Source organism: Rhinolophus sinicus, linkage group LG02, assembly GCF_036562045.2.
Source record: "Rhinolophus sinicus isolate RSC01 linkage group LG02, ASM3656204v1, whole genome shotgun sequence".
In the NCBI taxonomy this organism is placed as follows: Eukaryota; Metazoa; Chordata; class Mammalia; order Chiroptera; family Rhinolophidae; genus Rhinolophus; species Rhinolophus sinicus.
The window spans coordinates 84,647,003-84,661,771 of NC_133752.1; the positions used below are offsets into that span (position 1 = coordinate 84,647,003).

At 44.3% G+C, this 14,769-nt stretch overlaps 1 non-coding gene across 4 annotated transcripts in view; it reads right to left on the reverse strand.

Annotated features, from left to right (window-relative positions):
- Positions 1-668: 668 nt before the first annotated feature.
- Positions 669-14,769, reverse strand: part of LOC109447285 (uncharacterized) — a 36,934-nt gene continuing 22,833 nt past the window's right edge. The window contains exons 3-6 of one of the 4 annotated variants that reach the window (XR_012493754.1): positions 10,493-10,638; positions 9,600-9,891; positions 6,515-6,732; positions 669-6,043 (exon numbers count right to left, since the gene is read on the reverse strand). This is a non-coding gene — a transcript (uncharacterized LOC109447285). Of the gene's footprint in view, positions 6,733-9,599; positions 9,892-10,492; positions 10,639-14,769 lie in introns of all 4 variants that reach the window. The other 3 variants (XR_012493752.1, XR_012493753.1, XR_012493751.1) reach the window with 3 other exon arrangements.

Genomic DNA, 14,769 nt, shown 5'->3' on the forward strand with positions numbered 1-14,769 from the left:
TTGAGCTGGGTGGTGTCAGAGAGCACAAGGACATTTTGGGGATCTGGCTCAGGGGAAGTGGAGTTGGGGATACATTTAATGTTGGTTTAGAGGGTTATATTTATGAGGAGTGTGGTTTCTCTTGAGCATGGCTAAATGACTATTAGTCGTCCCAGTACAGGAATACTTCTGGGAATACCACCCACTGTGATGACCCAAAGGAGATACGATAGGGTCCCACACTATCCAGCAGGAGAAGTACGTTTTGATATCTTTTGAAATGTACAGAGCCAAAAACTAGTCTGTGGTAAATTCTTCCAAACATTAAGTGTGTAAAGTCACAAATAGAAAATTTGCTTTTCATTAATGCTGAACCAAAGCAGAAGCTCTCTCCTGTCAGGATTTACACTTAACTCAGCATGGACAATTATAATTGCACCACACATTTTGCTCTTTTTAATGAAACTTTCACAAAATAGAAATGATCAAAATTCCTGTAGGGTAACTCTCACGGTACTATAAATAGGGAGGGAGGACATTTTTACCAATTCGTATATGAGAGAGACTTGAAAGAGGTTATTCCAAGTTTGACAATCATCTTAAAAAGTATCAATACTGATTGAGAAGCTGAACAAAACTTTTCTAAACTATCAATCATAAAAACCACCTTTTGACCAATCATGCTAGAAGAAATAACTGAAGTCTTTTTTTCCCCCTCTCTCTATGGAAAATATTATAAAATTATTATTTTACAAAGACGTGTTCACAAAGTATACAGGCAACAAATATAGGGAGGAAGTGTCAGCGAGTGACATCAGGCATTTTAAAAACTATGTTATCTTTTGGATATGTGATGTATATGGCATCTGTCAGGCTTTTCACAGTGTGTGATTTATTGTGATTTCTTTTCTCATTCTAAATAAAAATTCACTTCATAACAAATTTTATGTTTGCAATTTTGGATTATTATTATTTTTTTAAATAATCTTCCAAGATTGTCTAAGTGACAGTCCCCAGGAAACTTATCTGCCTCTGCCTTCACGCAGCGGGTTTCGCCTCCACTGACTCACCTCCATGTAAACATATACTTTGTTCTGTGCTCCTCGGACAAGTCAGGTTCTCTGTTCTAAGAACAGTCCCTTGCACCACATCACCTTGCAACAACTCGCATTCCTTCCTGCTCCCCTTATTCCACATTTAACCACTACTTCTGTGACCGCTTCACTTCACAGGAACACTCCACCTCCGCTTTGAGTCATTTTGCTGGCTTTTCTTTAGAGGCCTCCCATGCTGGGCAAATACTGCCCCCCCACCCCCATACCTGTATTCTAATCCCTGGAATTGTGAATGTAAATTTTTACGGCAGTGAAAGGATTTCACAGATGGGATTGAATTAAGGATCTTGAGATGGGAAATTATCCTGGATTATCTCAGTGAGTCCTAAATATTCTTACAAGAAGAAGAGAAAGATATGACTCAGAAAGAAGAGAAGGCAATATAGCCACAGAGGCAGAGATTGGGGTGATGCTGCCACAAACCAAGGAATGCCAGCAGCCACCAGAAGATGGAAAAGGCAAGGAACCGTATTTCCTCTCAAGGCTCTGGAGAGAGCCTGGGCCGGCTGACACCTTGGTTTTGGCCCCAGTGAAACTGATTTTGGACTTCCGGCCTCCAGAGCTGTGAGAGAAGAAATGTGTATTGTTTGAAGCCACCTGGTTTATGGTAATTTGTTAAGTAGCCGTAGGAAATGAATATACCTCCCAAATAACCGTCTATTTTGAAAGATCAAACTCTCCCCATTCAGATAACTTCTGGTTCCAATAATCTGGTCATAAGACTCCATTTCATGAGACCCTTCACCTACTTCCTCTTGACTCCTTTACTGTGTTATTTTCATCCACAGGGGACTTGAAGCCCCTCTGTGAAAGCTCATGAACCCTCCCCACTCATGCCCTTTGGCCAGCCAAACATATACTCTGTTCTTGCAATGGTTCCCTCCAGTGGAGCCCTAACGGGTGAGAAGGCAAAGCCTCTCTCTCATTTGTACACTCCTCTGGTCCTACTCTATCCATTTCCTAAGGGTCTCTGTACTTCCCCAAACACTTACCAACAAATAAAACGAAAAACCTCTTCAAACCTTCCTTCTCTAAGAATCTTAATCTTCCTAGGAAGAATATAGGTTGTATCTGCTCCTGCCTCATATTAACCACCGTGTCTTTTCTAGAGGGAAATACTGATTTTTTATTCTGGGAGCTACTGGAAGCAAAGACTCCTAGTGTTTGAGTCAAGCGAGTCTCCAAATATTATATATACCGAATTATTATGTGCAGGGAGCTAGGCTAAGAGCTAAAGATGGCTAAGACACAGCTCCTGCCCTCAGGGAGCTTAGAGATTCAGCTGGGGTGAGAGCAGAAGCAACAGAGTACACATATTAATGTTTATAGTAAAAGTAAGAATGTGCAAAATGCCATAACAAAATGTTATGCGGGTACAAAGCAGGGAGACATCACACTATAACAGGAGTCAGGAAGGCATCCGTGAGTAGAACACAGTTGAGATGGGCCTGGAGGGGTGAATTTCCCTGATCAGAGTCTACTAGTCTAAGCCAAGGCACTAAGGCAGGAAATCCCAGCCTATAAGGAAATGAAACTAGAAAGGAAATTTGGGACCATATTTGGGAACATGTGGAGCAAGGGTCAGCAAACTTTTATAGCAAGCCTTTACATAAAGGGTCAAATAGTATCTTAAGCTGTGTGGTCTCTGTCACAACTATGCTATTGTAGCAGAGATGCAACTATAAACAATATGTAAATTAATGGGTATGGCTGTGTTCCAATAAAACTTTATTTATATAAACAGGCGGTGGGCCAGAACACCCAGCTAAGGAAACTGTAAGTCACCAGAAGTCACTGGAGGTCTGTGAGCAGGAGGATGACATTATAACATTACCCAAGCTATGTATTTGGAAAAGTAATTTGGCCATAGGATAATACTAGAATTAAAGGAAGCTGGGAGGCTGTTATAGAGCTTTGGGTAAGAGTCTGGAATTAGGGTATTGAGAGCAGAAATGAGAAGGCCCAATTTACAGGGCATGGCAACTTAGTGGATATGGAGAGAAATAGAGAGAGCAGAGTTACAAATGGCTTCCAATTTGAAGACTGGGGCTGGGATTTACGGACCGCAGGGAAAGCTTGTCAGAAATATAATGAGAGGGATTTGGGGGTTGCATATGCCAGCGGATGGTCCCTGTACTCTGAGGAGAGTGGTCAGGCAGCTGGTGTCAGGCAGCTGAGCCTCCTTTCTTTGCGCCAGAGGCCATGTGGGACACAGCTGACCTAGGGCATCAGTGTGACCCCTGAGGCTTCGAGCAGACAGCATATGACACAACTTGAATCCAGCCAAGTCTGGGCTCCGAGCAAGCAAGGACCAGGATCCCTGAGCTGCTAGACATTTCGGAGGACAGCCAACACAGAGCAAAACCAGCCCCGCCAGAGGCAGGTTGAGGCCGTGCCAACTGACCATGGAAGCTGTGTGTGTGGGCCAAATTGCTTTCTAATTACATTGCACTCCAGACAAGACAAAATTGTGTCTCTTGAAAAGCATGTATGTGGAGTCCGGCTAAGTCTAGAGGAGCTCAGTCCTGGTGGAGTCATGTTGTCGAGTTCATTGCCATCTTGGGAAGGAAGATCAGAGAGAGGAGGCAGGGGGAGCCTGTGTGTGACTCAGTGGAACATTATGGGCACGTTGTGAAGAATCGAACACATTTAAATGGAGGAGGTGATTCTGAAAGAAAATGTGCCATTTCACCACAAATATCTCATCATTCTCTCTGGGACTCAATGTAACACCCTCCTGGAAAAATCATATAAAGATTAGTTTTTTGCCCGTGTCTTATAGCAAACGTTCTTCCTGCTGCTCTGCCTGCTGAGGCAATTTAGTTGAAAAGGAGCCACCTTAGAATTTGCCACATTTATGTTTGACAAAGAGGCCGTTTACTCACCAGTTACACACATTCTTGCTGAGATGCAAACGTTAAGGTTTGGCAGGTATTGAAAATGCTATTTTGATATTTACGCATTTTCTTGGGAATCTATTTTAGAAGAGGAGCAATAAGAGAAAGATTCCTGACTTAGAAATATAAATACAATGCTACCACTTGGGGTTATTTATTTCACAGGCAATCAATCAGGAAATGTTAGGAAATATACTCAGAGTGGTTTCAAACAGGATTCTAGTCAAGTGAGTAATCTTTCCATTTTCTTTTCATATGTTATATGATTTTTGAAAAAAGATGAATTAGTAAAGGAATTAAAAGGCACTCTCAAGTTCAGATCATAAATGTGAATATAAGACTCATTTTTTTAAAAGAATGAAATGGCTTTAATTATGCTGGAATAAATGCTGATAGTGAAACCAAATACTCTTTGTGATATTAATACACACGATATTTTAAATACAACTGGTGATTCCAGGACTTCTTGACAGCTCTTGTAGTGTTTTCAAGGGTCAGCTAGCTGTGATCCAGTCTTTTCAACCTGGTCCCAGGTATTCCAGAACAAGTACACATGCTGTAATTCCAATGGTTGAGTTCCTATTGTACTTATACACCATGTGCTCTGGCTGTACTTTTTGGAAAAATGGTTAAGAAGTGATTATGAGAAAAGTTAGACATCGGTCCTTTATACTTCTTTCCAGCAGTTTCTTCAAGCAGAAGAAGAGGCTGGTGGAAGGACTTGCTGGGCTAAGGCAGGCAGAGAGCGTAGTCACTTGAAAGGAAGTTGGTTTGGTCTTCTCACAGCGCTCTTTCAAATAGGAAGTTCCTCGTCCTGGTGTGTGTTAAAGGTTAGCTTGGCCTTTGGAGGACCTGACAGTAAGGTCCAGGTGGCTGGATCAAGAGAAAATTCTGCTTTAGTATCAGTTCTCCTGGTTTGGAGACTTGGGTTGGCCATGCGCCTGCACTTAAAAGTGCATCATGAGCAAAGGTGAAGAAGCTACAGTGCTGAGTCCCTGTGCTTATCACCAGGTGAATGAGAAGTGGACCTCAGACCTAGTCAGCTCCTCCTGGCTCCGCACAGTCTAAGGTGAACTGAACACAAACCCAGCTTCATGTGTTATTGGACTTCGTGTCTGCGAGAAAGGCAGCTTTCTTCCCACCAAAAGACTTCGCACACAGGCCTGCTCTGCTGATGACAGGACAATCATCCATTGATAGACCAGGCAAGTTGTGCAGAAGGTGACGTTATCTTCCTTTTCCCTGCATATCGCTTTTGGTGTACTTCCAGATACCCTCTTCCTTTTTCAGGGACCCAAGGACCTCCTGCTCTTGATTGCCCTTCCTCATCCCCACCACCAACTGCCTAAAAAGCTTAACCTCAGGCAAGAATCTGCATGAGTCATTGAAATCTTAGCGGGACATTTTCAATGAGCATCTTCTCCTGTCATATTGGCATAGAATCCTTAGCTCAGATGGTACAATTAAAGATTTAGTTTCCTGTTTAAGGATTTCAGGCAGCAAACTAGCAGAGGAGGATATACAAGGAACAACTCTTCGTGCAGATGGCAACCCAAGATTGGCCCCACTATATTCATACCCTGGGCACACATAGTTGGCAATATTTGGAGACAGAAGGTAGAAATAGTCTAATGCTCAGAAAAGAAGGTTGGATGTGAAAAGCCAGTTCATCTGTGTTAACTTTGGTGAATTACATGATTTGGAACACAGTACATGACCTTCAGACATAGAAGGCAATGGAGATAATTCCAAAGTCATCCTCAACAGAGGTCAGGCTATCTATCACACTGTGGATCACAGACACCTCCAAATAAACTCTGCAAGATTTCCCTCTCCAGCTAGTTCTGGTTTGACCTACTTTCCCTAGCCCAAGTTGACACAGTCCTTGTGTCTGTAGCATGAGAAAGGAAGTGACCTGCTGTGATGAGAGGTTTTCCCTGGTGACATCCATCCAGCTGGCCACAGGGGGGCTCATCTGGGGCCCACACAAGCAGGATATCAGAAGGTGCCAAAATCAGCAAAGATAAGATCTTTGCACAGAATCCCTCCATCCTGAGGGGCAAGAGGGCAGGACTGAGAGACAGATCTGAGCCCAGCACTTGCTTCTAACATCTTTGACCCCTGGAACCAAACTATATTCAGGGAGTGGTCTGGTTGAACAGACGAGAAGGGACAAAAAGAAGAGAAAATTTAAGGTCATCGCTGAAAAACTTTGGGTACTTTTGCAAATCAGATGGAAGCAGCTCTCTTAGCTGCCCTGGTAGGTCAAAGCACCCGCTAGATCAGCTCCAAGTGGTTTTGACAAAGAAGTCACTCCAGCCAGAGATTACATCCACCAGAGATCATGTCACTTGATCTACAAGTGACAGCTTTTATCTGTTTGGCCCCACACACTCCCAGACATTATCTTTATTCTCTTCTAATTGGTCTTGATGTTAAGCTTAGGGACATAATAAAATTAGAAAAAGCAACTCTGAACGGAAACAAGGAAACCAACTTGTAGTTTGGCATTTAATAAAGTACCTGCGCTAACTGGATGCAGAGCTCTGGATCTGGTCTTGCCTGGTCTCCCCACAATGGCTATGCAGCTGGGAGGCAGATATCCCATCTGATAGCCATGTGGGCTCCCCCAGAACAGGCAGTGAAGGTTGAATCTAGTGACTCCGGACAGCTGGCTCTCCACGTGGCGGCTCAAATTGTCCGCCATTTGGTTAACTTCAAGACACACGCGATCTCCCAACCTGTGGAAGAAGAAATGTTTGTTGGAGCTGGAAAAGTGTGAAAGGTTTCTACTTACTTAGAACATGGGGCTGTGCTTTCTGGTGTTTATTATTACTGAAGGCAGGATAACGACCGGCTCTGGTGGGAAGATAGCCCCACGCTGCCCAGCTGTGCTTCCTGACACTCTTCCACAAGTTCTGTTGTCAGAGGGACCTCCTCTGTCTTGTTCTGCAACCTGAATGGTCTGCTTTTCTCTTGCACAATGGTGTCCTGGACCGCTTGTTCTATGTTAGACTCTCTGTGTGCGCATAAGAAAAAAATAAACAAATACCCTGTCTTCAGTTAGTGCTTTGCTGTGCAAAACAAGGACTGAGAAAGTGGAAGAGTTGAAGATTACACTTTAACTTTCACAACAGATGTTTTTGCATTTATTTTCCCCCAGGAGGACAGCAAGTGCAAATCGTTCATTTGAGCAATTTCCATCCCGTTTGGATGGGCCCTATCTAGCCTCTTGCTGGGAAATGTGCACAGCTCCTCAACCAAATTATATGGGATGGTTCCAAAGGGAGAAAACCTAGTTTGCGTACTTCAAATTAGAGGATTGCATTAAATCGTGCAGGAATCAGAGACTCACTCCACACCAGTCACAACCAACTCAGGCCCTTAGGGAGGAAGGAGCTTGAGGCTCAGCAGTTCTGACACCCCAAAGGGGTGGAAGGAGAGCTAATGGCACTTATGAAAAATGGATAGATTGTTATAAAATGTTCTGAAATTTTAAGTTATACAGGTGTAGTAGGGATCAAAATTCCAAACCCTCCATCTCCACAGCAGCCCTGCCCAGGCCAGCTCCTGGTATCAAGAAAGGGGGAGAAATCCTAATTAGGTTTTCCTTTCCTCAGCGTTGAACTACCTTCCACAGCTGAATTGCTGGCGCTTACTTCCTCAGCAAGTTCGGTGTCCCTGGAACTCCAAGGCAAGCAGAAATCTCCGGAAATTGAAACCATGAAAGCTACAGAGTGCCCAGAGGAAACTGGACCACCCGGAACCTTTCTAAAACCGGTGATAACTGATAAAATTACGAGTCAGGAAAAGGGTCTTTGGTGAACTAGCATTTCTGAGGTCTTGGAACGTTTTCACTTGACTGAGAACATTTGGAGTCAAGTTTTTGGTTTTGCATGTGGATTGGAAAAAATATGTGGTGCAATTTTCTCCTCAGGAGAGCAGAACAAGGGGACAGTGCCTGTCCTGAGGGCTTCAGGGAACGCTGGGAATAGCAGAGCTCGAGCCCTGCATCCTCCTCCTCTTCCAGCTGCTTCCTCATTCTCTGGGGACTCTCTTTGCATCCACTACAACTGGACAGGCATGTCGCCTGTATTCACTACTGGGCTGGCCTTCCAGAAGCTCAATCACAAAGACTGTTGGTGACAGGGATTTTCAATTTAGCTAGTAAAGTTTCACTGTTTTTCTCAAGTGCATAAAAGGTCTTGACTTCCTTTGTTTCTAATTAAAGACATATGGGCAGAGGATGGTCTGTGCCTTCATTTTACCTCTTGTGTAAAAGAGTGTGGCCTAATGGCATCCCGATTTGCCTGTCACTGGTTTTCTGGGCAGTTTTAAACAGGTCACCTGATCTCTCTGCAACCTGAGAGGAATATGCACCTCATTGATTGGTGTTCTGTCCTATTTCACTGTTTAGTGATATTGAATGGTAATAAAAATGCTTTAGAAGCAAAGTCCTGGGTTGTCAAAATGCCCATCCATCACCATAAGCAAATTTATTCCATAACACTTCAGGTCTTTAGAACTAAATTGAATAACTGCAAAAAGCCTCTGTGAAATGAAAGAGAGAAGGATCAAGTAATAGCCTGATCCAAACAGCTCCCTGGGAGTGGAGGTTTTTTTCCACTTGGGGAGCTTTAATTCTGTGAGTGAAAAGCACCAGGAGAGCATAGAGTAGGTACACATTTCCACACTATCAAAAGACAAACTATTAGTTTGTTATATGGACCACTGTGTGCCTTGTCCGCCCAAAATATGCATCAACACAAGTCACAGTTCTTGTGCAGCAGTTACAATTAATGCCGGGCCAATCTTTCCAAATAAACCCGTGTTTAATTAACGTAACGTGTTTTCAGATCTATTGGTTGTAAACGATAATGAATGGAGGAGAGGGAGCTAGCATTTATTAGGTACTTACTCTATTCCAGACACTGCGCCAAGCAAGTGCTTTTCTGTTAGCTCCTCAAATCCACACAAACCCATGGGGAGGTAACTCAGTGTCTCCATCTTATAGAAGAAATGGAGTTGCAAAGAGATTCAACAACGTGCCTAAAGTCACATTGCTTCGAGGTGACAGAACTAGAATATGAACCTGGGCAATGTGACTTCTGGCTCCAGTCTTAACCACATGCTACCCTGCCTCCAAGTTTCCTATGCTTGTCTGATGGAGGAGCCCGGACCAGGTTAGAATTCTGACTCACTGGCCATTCATTGATCTAGAATCCTGTATTCAGCCAGGAAATACTACTAATTCCTTCTCTTATCCTTTTCCATCAACCCTATCTTACAGCCCTAGAAGAGGCCATATGTTAAAGAAAGACTCTTCTCAAGGTGAGGAAAGAGGAAGGGAACAACGTGTCTGAGACCTTTCCTTCTAAGTTGCATGAAGATTTTTAAAGGGTAGAACCTTGTCATTTATATTTCAATAAAGCTGGAAAAAATAAAGTGCATTACGTAAGGTAAATTGGAAAAGAAAGTAAAAGGGTAGAGGCTTTCAATATCTCTAAATGTATTAGTCCCAAAGCGTTGATGAGAGCTGCGTTACATTTTACAGTAACAATTTTTGTCAGAGTCTAAAGAAGTAGTCATCCCCCTCAGTGTGACTCACCAGAAATGTGCTCAAAGCTGCTCATGTTTAATACACTTGGAAAACAGCACCTCCACCTGCTCATAGAAGCTTGCTGAGTGGTTCCGTGGGGACCCAGGGGTGATTATGTTGGGGTATATTCCTGGGAGTAGTTTTCTTCTTTTTGCTTCTGGAAGGAGGTCAGAAGCAAAGAGGAAGTGTCTGTTCCATCCTTGAATACTTTGAATCAGTATTGAAATCTTTTATCATTCCAAACCGTTGGACCCAAGTCCGCTGAAATGAAACTGTTCTAACCTTCAGCAAACAGGCTGAACTGTTGGAAGGGCAGAAGGAAAAGGTGTTGGCACAGAGAGGTCAGAAAAGTGACTCAAATTATAGTCACACACCCCGACTTAGCCAGGTTCTTTGCCAATCACCACCGATAAGGTGTTACCCTGGGTTTTGTCCATCATTCATGACCATAAACCTGGGGTACATTTAGCGATGTCAGGGTAAATATTGTGTTTTTCGTGGTGTGCTGATGGTTGTACCTACTCAGAAGACCCTGAAACCATGAGCTGGCCACCCCCTATGAGAACGATCCCAAATCCCAGTTTCCACAGAAGGAGATGAAAGCGAAGAGTTGTTTGGGGGCTGTGTGCCTGTGTGCTCTTTTGTTTTTTTAAACCGGTTCGCACCGTTCAAAGAGTCCTTGGGAGGATTTCTGCTCTGAGCTCTGGCCCTCCAGGCAGCACACAGCCCCTCCACCACATCCTGCCTCCACTTCCTCCTCCCCTTTCCCAGCTCCAGAAGCCAAGCTGGGAAGTCTCTCACGACCCTGTGGCTTGGCCGGGAGGAAGCCTGAACTGGATACAGCTGGCTGTCCTGGGGCCTGGTAAGAGTATTTATCCCTGAGTCTGTGCTTCTTTGCTCACCTATTTTTAGACTTGTGCTGCAGACCTTTCTGAAGGCTCCGATGTGAGTCTTCTATGGGGCTGGGCCACGCCAGGGAAGAGACCGATATGCTGTGGGTCTGTTGCACACCTGAACAGGGATCCAGGCAGCAGTTAAATGTGGTTTGCTTTAACGGCAAAAAGGAGAGAAATCAACACCCTTAACCAACTCCCTGTCTGTTTCCCAAGAACAAAGGTCTGCGTTTTCTCTTCCACGTTAGCAACAAGCCATGGAGAGTGGCTGAGGACATGTGACTGGGAATTTGGTCACATTGAAGAGGCAGAGTGAGGAATGTCACGCTCAGGTGCAGCCACTCACAGAATGCTCAGGCCATGCTTAGGAACACAGCTGCGTCTCCAGCCTGCCCTCTGCCATATACCCTGTTATGCAGGCACAGCCTTCACTACCCGCATCACTCACTGGTCTCCAGGGCTTGGCACCTGTTGCCTCTGGAGAACTGTCTTCTGTGTCCTTCAAGACCCAGGTCAAATGCTCCCATAGCCTTTGTCACCTCAGAACAATGATGCATAGCTGTCACCCTCCCCTGATTGGGCCTGTCTATTCACTATATACTGCAGGTGTGCCTGGTAGTATGTGTGGGGTGGGGTGGGGAGGACATGGCAGGGATTGTGGGAGATGACGCAGGAGGCAGGGTTTGGCGGCCAGCTTGTGAAGCACCATAGGTAACCCCACGTAGTAAGTATTCGGTAAAAGCTGAATAAATTAATGAACAAATGACTTGCGACAACAAGATGCTATAATGTAAAGTCAAGAACCAGTACATAGCCACAACTAGAAAAAAATAGAACTAGCTAATTCATGTATCTGGTTTAATTTGTACTTATTATAAAGCTTATTGGTTTAAGTAAATCTTTATGAATTGACTCCATTTTCCAATTCAAGAGATTTACGGTACCTCAATCTGGGTTGGTTGGGCCAAATGTTACATGTGTAAATTAAAACATAATTGTAAAATATTGAATATATCTTCTCTGACTTGTCACCAATATTGGCCATATTCAGGCAGATATCATATCCAAAATAATCAGACTTGAAAATAGAAATTATTTTAAAAGAATGAGAATTCACAAGCTGGCAAGGGCCTTTCCATGAGACAAACCATTGCCAGTCACTCAAAGTATTTTGGCAATGTCCCTGCGAATGTTTATACAGATCATCAGGGCTTAGTCACGCTTACTCCTGAACGAGGCTGAGCAGGAGGGGTCTGGACTGGGTGCCGAGGAGCGAGGCTGCTGTGGGAGCAGCTCGAATGAAGAGATGCTAGAGAGGCAGTGGCAGGCAGGGCTGTGTCCTTTCTGAGACCTGTGTTCCAGTCGGGCTATTAACTGTTCTGTCACACGTTCCCACACCTGCGCGCACTCGATGAAAAGAACTTGCCTTCTCCCAAACCCACCTCCAATATGAACCTTCTGTGTTGTCAGAGCTGCTCTTCCTCTGGGCATCACTTTGAATTCTTCTGTCTCACTTCTTCTTGGGGTGGCCGAATCTTCCTATCCATCTCCTCCTTTTTGGATTCAACTTTCCTAACTGCTACTTTTCTGAGCACTTTGTCAACTCCACACACCTCAGCCCACAGGACAGTCATGTTCTCAGCTCGGGACCCAGGAGTCTGCCGATGACTGGGGTGCCCTAATCATTTGACTCAGAAAGGGAATCAGACAGGTGTGAGGTGAAATTGCAGAGCCAACACTGGAAGGCAGGGTTTCAGAGCCAAGTTCAGAGGTCAGGTGAGCAGGTAAGTTCAGCGTGGGGGACCCAAAAGAGCTGAGGACAAAGTGCAGCAGGGAGATACCTGTCCAGAGTTGACCTGTGAATGGGTGGCCAGAGCAGGATTGACTTTATGATTTGGAACAGCCGCTTGGGAATGGGTGATTCTAGTGACCATGAGCCCAGGAGTACTGCTAGCACTAGTCAGGCACAGTGAGCCTTCAGGTGACTCTCTGGCTTGGATGAAGAGGGGCTCATGGCTATGCTGTCCCACAAAAAAGAGCTAAATTCTATGGAGTTCTGGGAAGATCATTAGAGCAGTGGTTTGAAACCTGGAATTATCCTAGGAGTTTATTCAGAATCCACATGCCAGGGCCCCACTCTGGACCTGGCCAATCAGAATCTCAGAAGAGTTTGGGATGGGGTGGGCAGGCATATCTGACTTTAGAATGTGGCCCAGGGAACTAGAATACAACAGCCTGCCACTCCCTGTCTCAAGGTGGGCACCATCTCTGTTGTGCAATATTCAGGCCACAGGCCATGCCTTTTTTTTAACCTCTCACTTAGCACAGTTCCTTTCACATAATATACCTAAAGTAATTTTTGTTGATTGATTGAATGAATGAATATGTGAATAAATAAACAAATACTTCCAGTGACTGCAAGAATTCTTGACCATGTCAACAAATACAGGGAAAGAGCAGAGTTTCCCATAATGGATTTTAACTACGATTGTAAGCAACACTTCCAGTTACTTATTCATAACAACAGCTAAATATGACAATACTGCGGCATATTTTATCAACTTGTGTGGCTCGGCAATACATGGTATTACTGAACAAAACGAGGATTTGTATTAACATCATAGATGAGAGTGTAAAATGAAAGAAGGAACTCCACCTAACTCACAATTAATTATATAATCTGAGGCTTAATTCTGGCTTTAGAAACAATAGGAACCATAATTACATGTCTAAAGCCCAAAATGGAATCCCACAAGTGTTTGACAAGTAGAACATAAGGATGATGGAGTGGTTTACCCATAAGCTTGACCACAGGGCAACCCTGGTGAGTCATGATTTCAGGTCGTGGCAGGATTTCTCATTATCCTCTATTCTTTCACAGTGAGTATATTGAACTCTGGGCCACTTGATGGATGTGACTCTGTTTGTGAATTCAGCCTGGCCTGCTGGCTTCGTGGATCTGACCTGTATATAGAATAGCCATGCAAATTAGCATGGGCCTTGGGCCAGGAAAAATTAATCCAGGCTTAAAAGCAATCAAGTAAAAGGTGTCAAAGGGCAAATGAAAAGGGAAATAAGACTGGGAACAGTGAGGCTCTATTTTTCAGGTTTCTCTAGCTCACCATCTTGTGATTTTTTTTTTCTTTTGTCACTAGAAAACTTGCTAATGTAGAAAGAGCTGGTGGAAATATTTCCAAATATTTACGGGATGAGAAAAAAAGTTCATGTTGAAAGTTGAAGTAAAGGATAAAGAGAGGGCTTCCTTGTCGTGAGATAGAAAGCCCTTGGTCTTGATCTCCGCACCCTGTCATGCGTGGACAGCATCTGCCACATGGGATTGTTTCATTCACTTGTTTTATGGTGTTTGTCTGTCTTCCTCGTCGGACTGTAAGTTCCTTGAGGCTAAGAATCGTGTCCATCTTGCCCATCTCTGATTCCCTATGTAGCACAGGCATTCAACAAATACTCATTAACTGAATGGACACTGCATGATGGTCTTGACCCAGCCTCCCTGTAGTAAGACCAGGCCAGCAGGTTGTCAGAACTCCTTGGCTCTCACATCCTCCCCTGTTCTGGCCCAGGATGCCTTGAACAGTTGTTAGCATTTCTTTTATCCACCCTGGCAAGCTTCCTGGTGAAACACTACCCTGAGAGATGGACAGAGAATGTGGAGCAGCACAGGCAAACGTGAGAAGGAAAGGCAAGGGCCAGGTCAAAGGGTAGACTGGATCCAGAGAGCAAACGGTCAAGGGAGAGCCAGGTCTGCAGTCCCAGGCCTGGGAGCACAGGGGCCCTGCAGGTAAGGCACTATGGAGGGCAAGGAGTCAGCCAAAGGCCAAGGTTATGGATATGGAGACCTGGGCACTGAGGTCCCCTGTTTCACAGAGGACCCCATTTACATGCCTTCTGTAGGGGAAGAGCTAATAGTAATAGCAATAATAATGACTACTATTTATTGAACTTTGACTATGTTTACCATGCAGAGTATCCCTTTTTTGTGGGAGGAGTTCACTCATGCTAAGGACTGGTAATTGTCAGAGGTTAGAGGTCAGAAAAGTGAGGATGTAATGGCCAGGATGGTAGTATCAACTGGAGAACTAGGAATGGCTCAATTCTCTGTCAACGCATCCTCCTCCCATGGGATTTGATTGTGTGTAATAACACACAGCGCAATGTATATAATAGCGCACAAGGAATAATTGTAGAATAGCAATCAAAATGCCATTTTATAGTAATCTCCCAATTGCCCCCCAGGGAGTACTCCTGGTGAAGCTGGATTGGAGCTT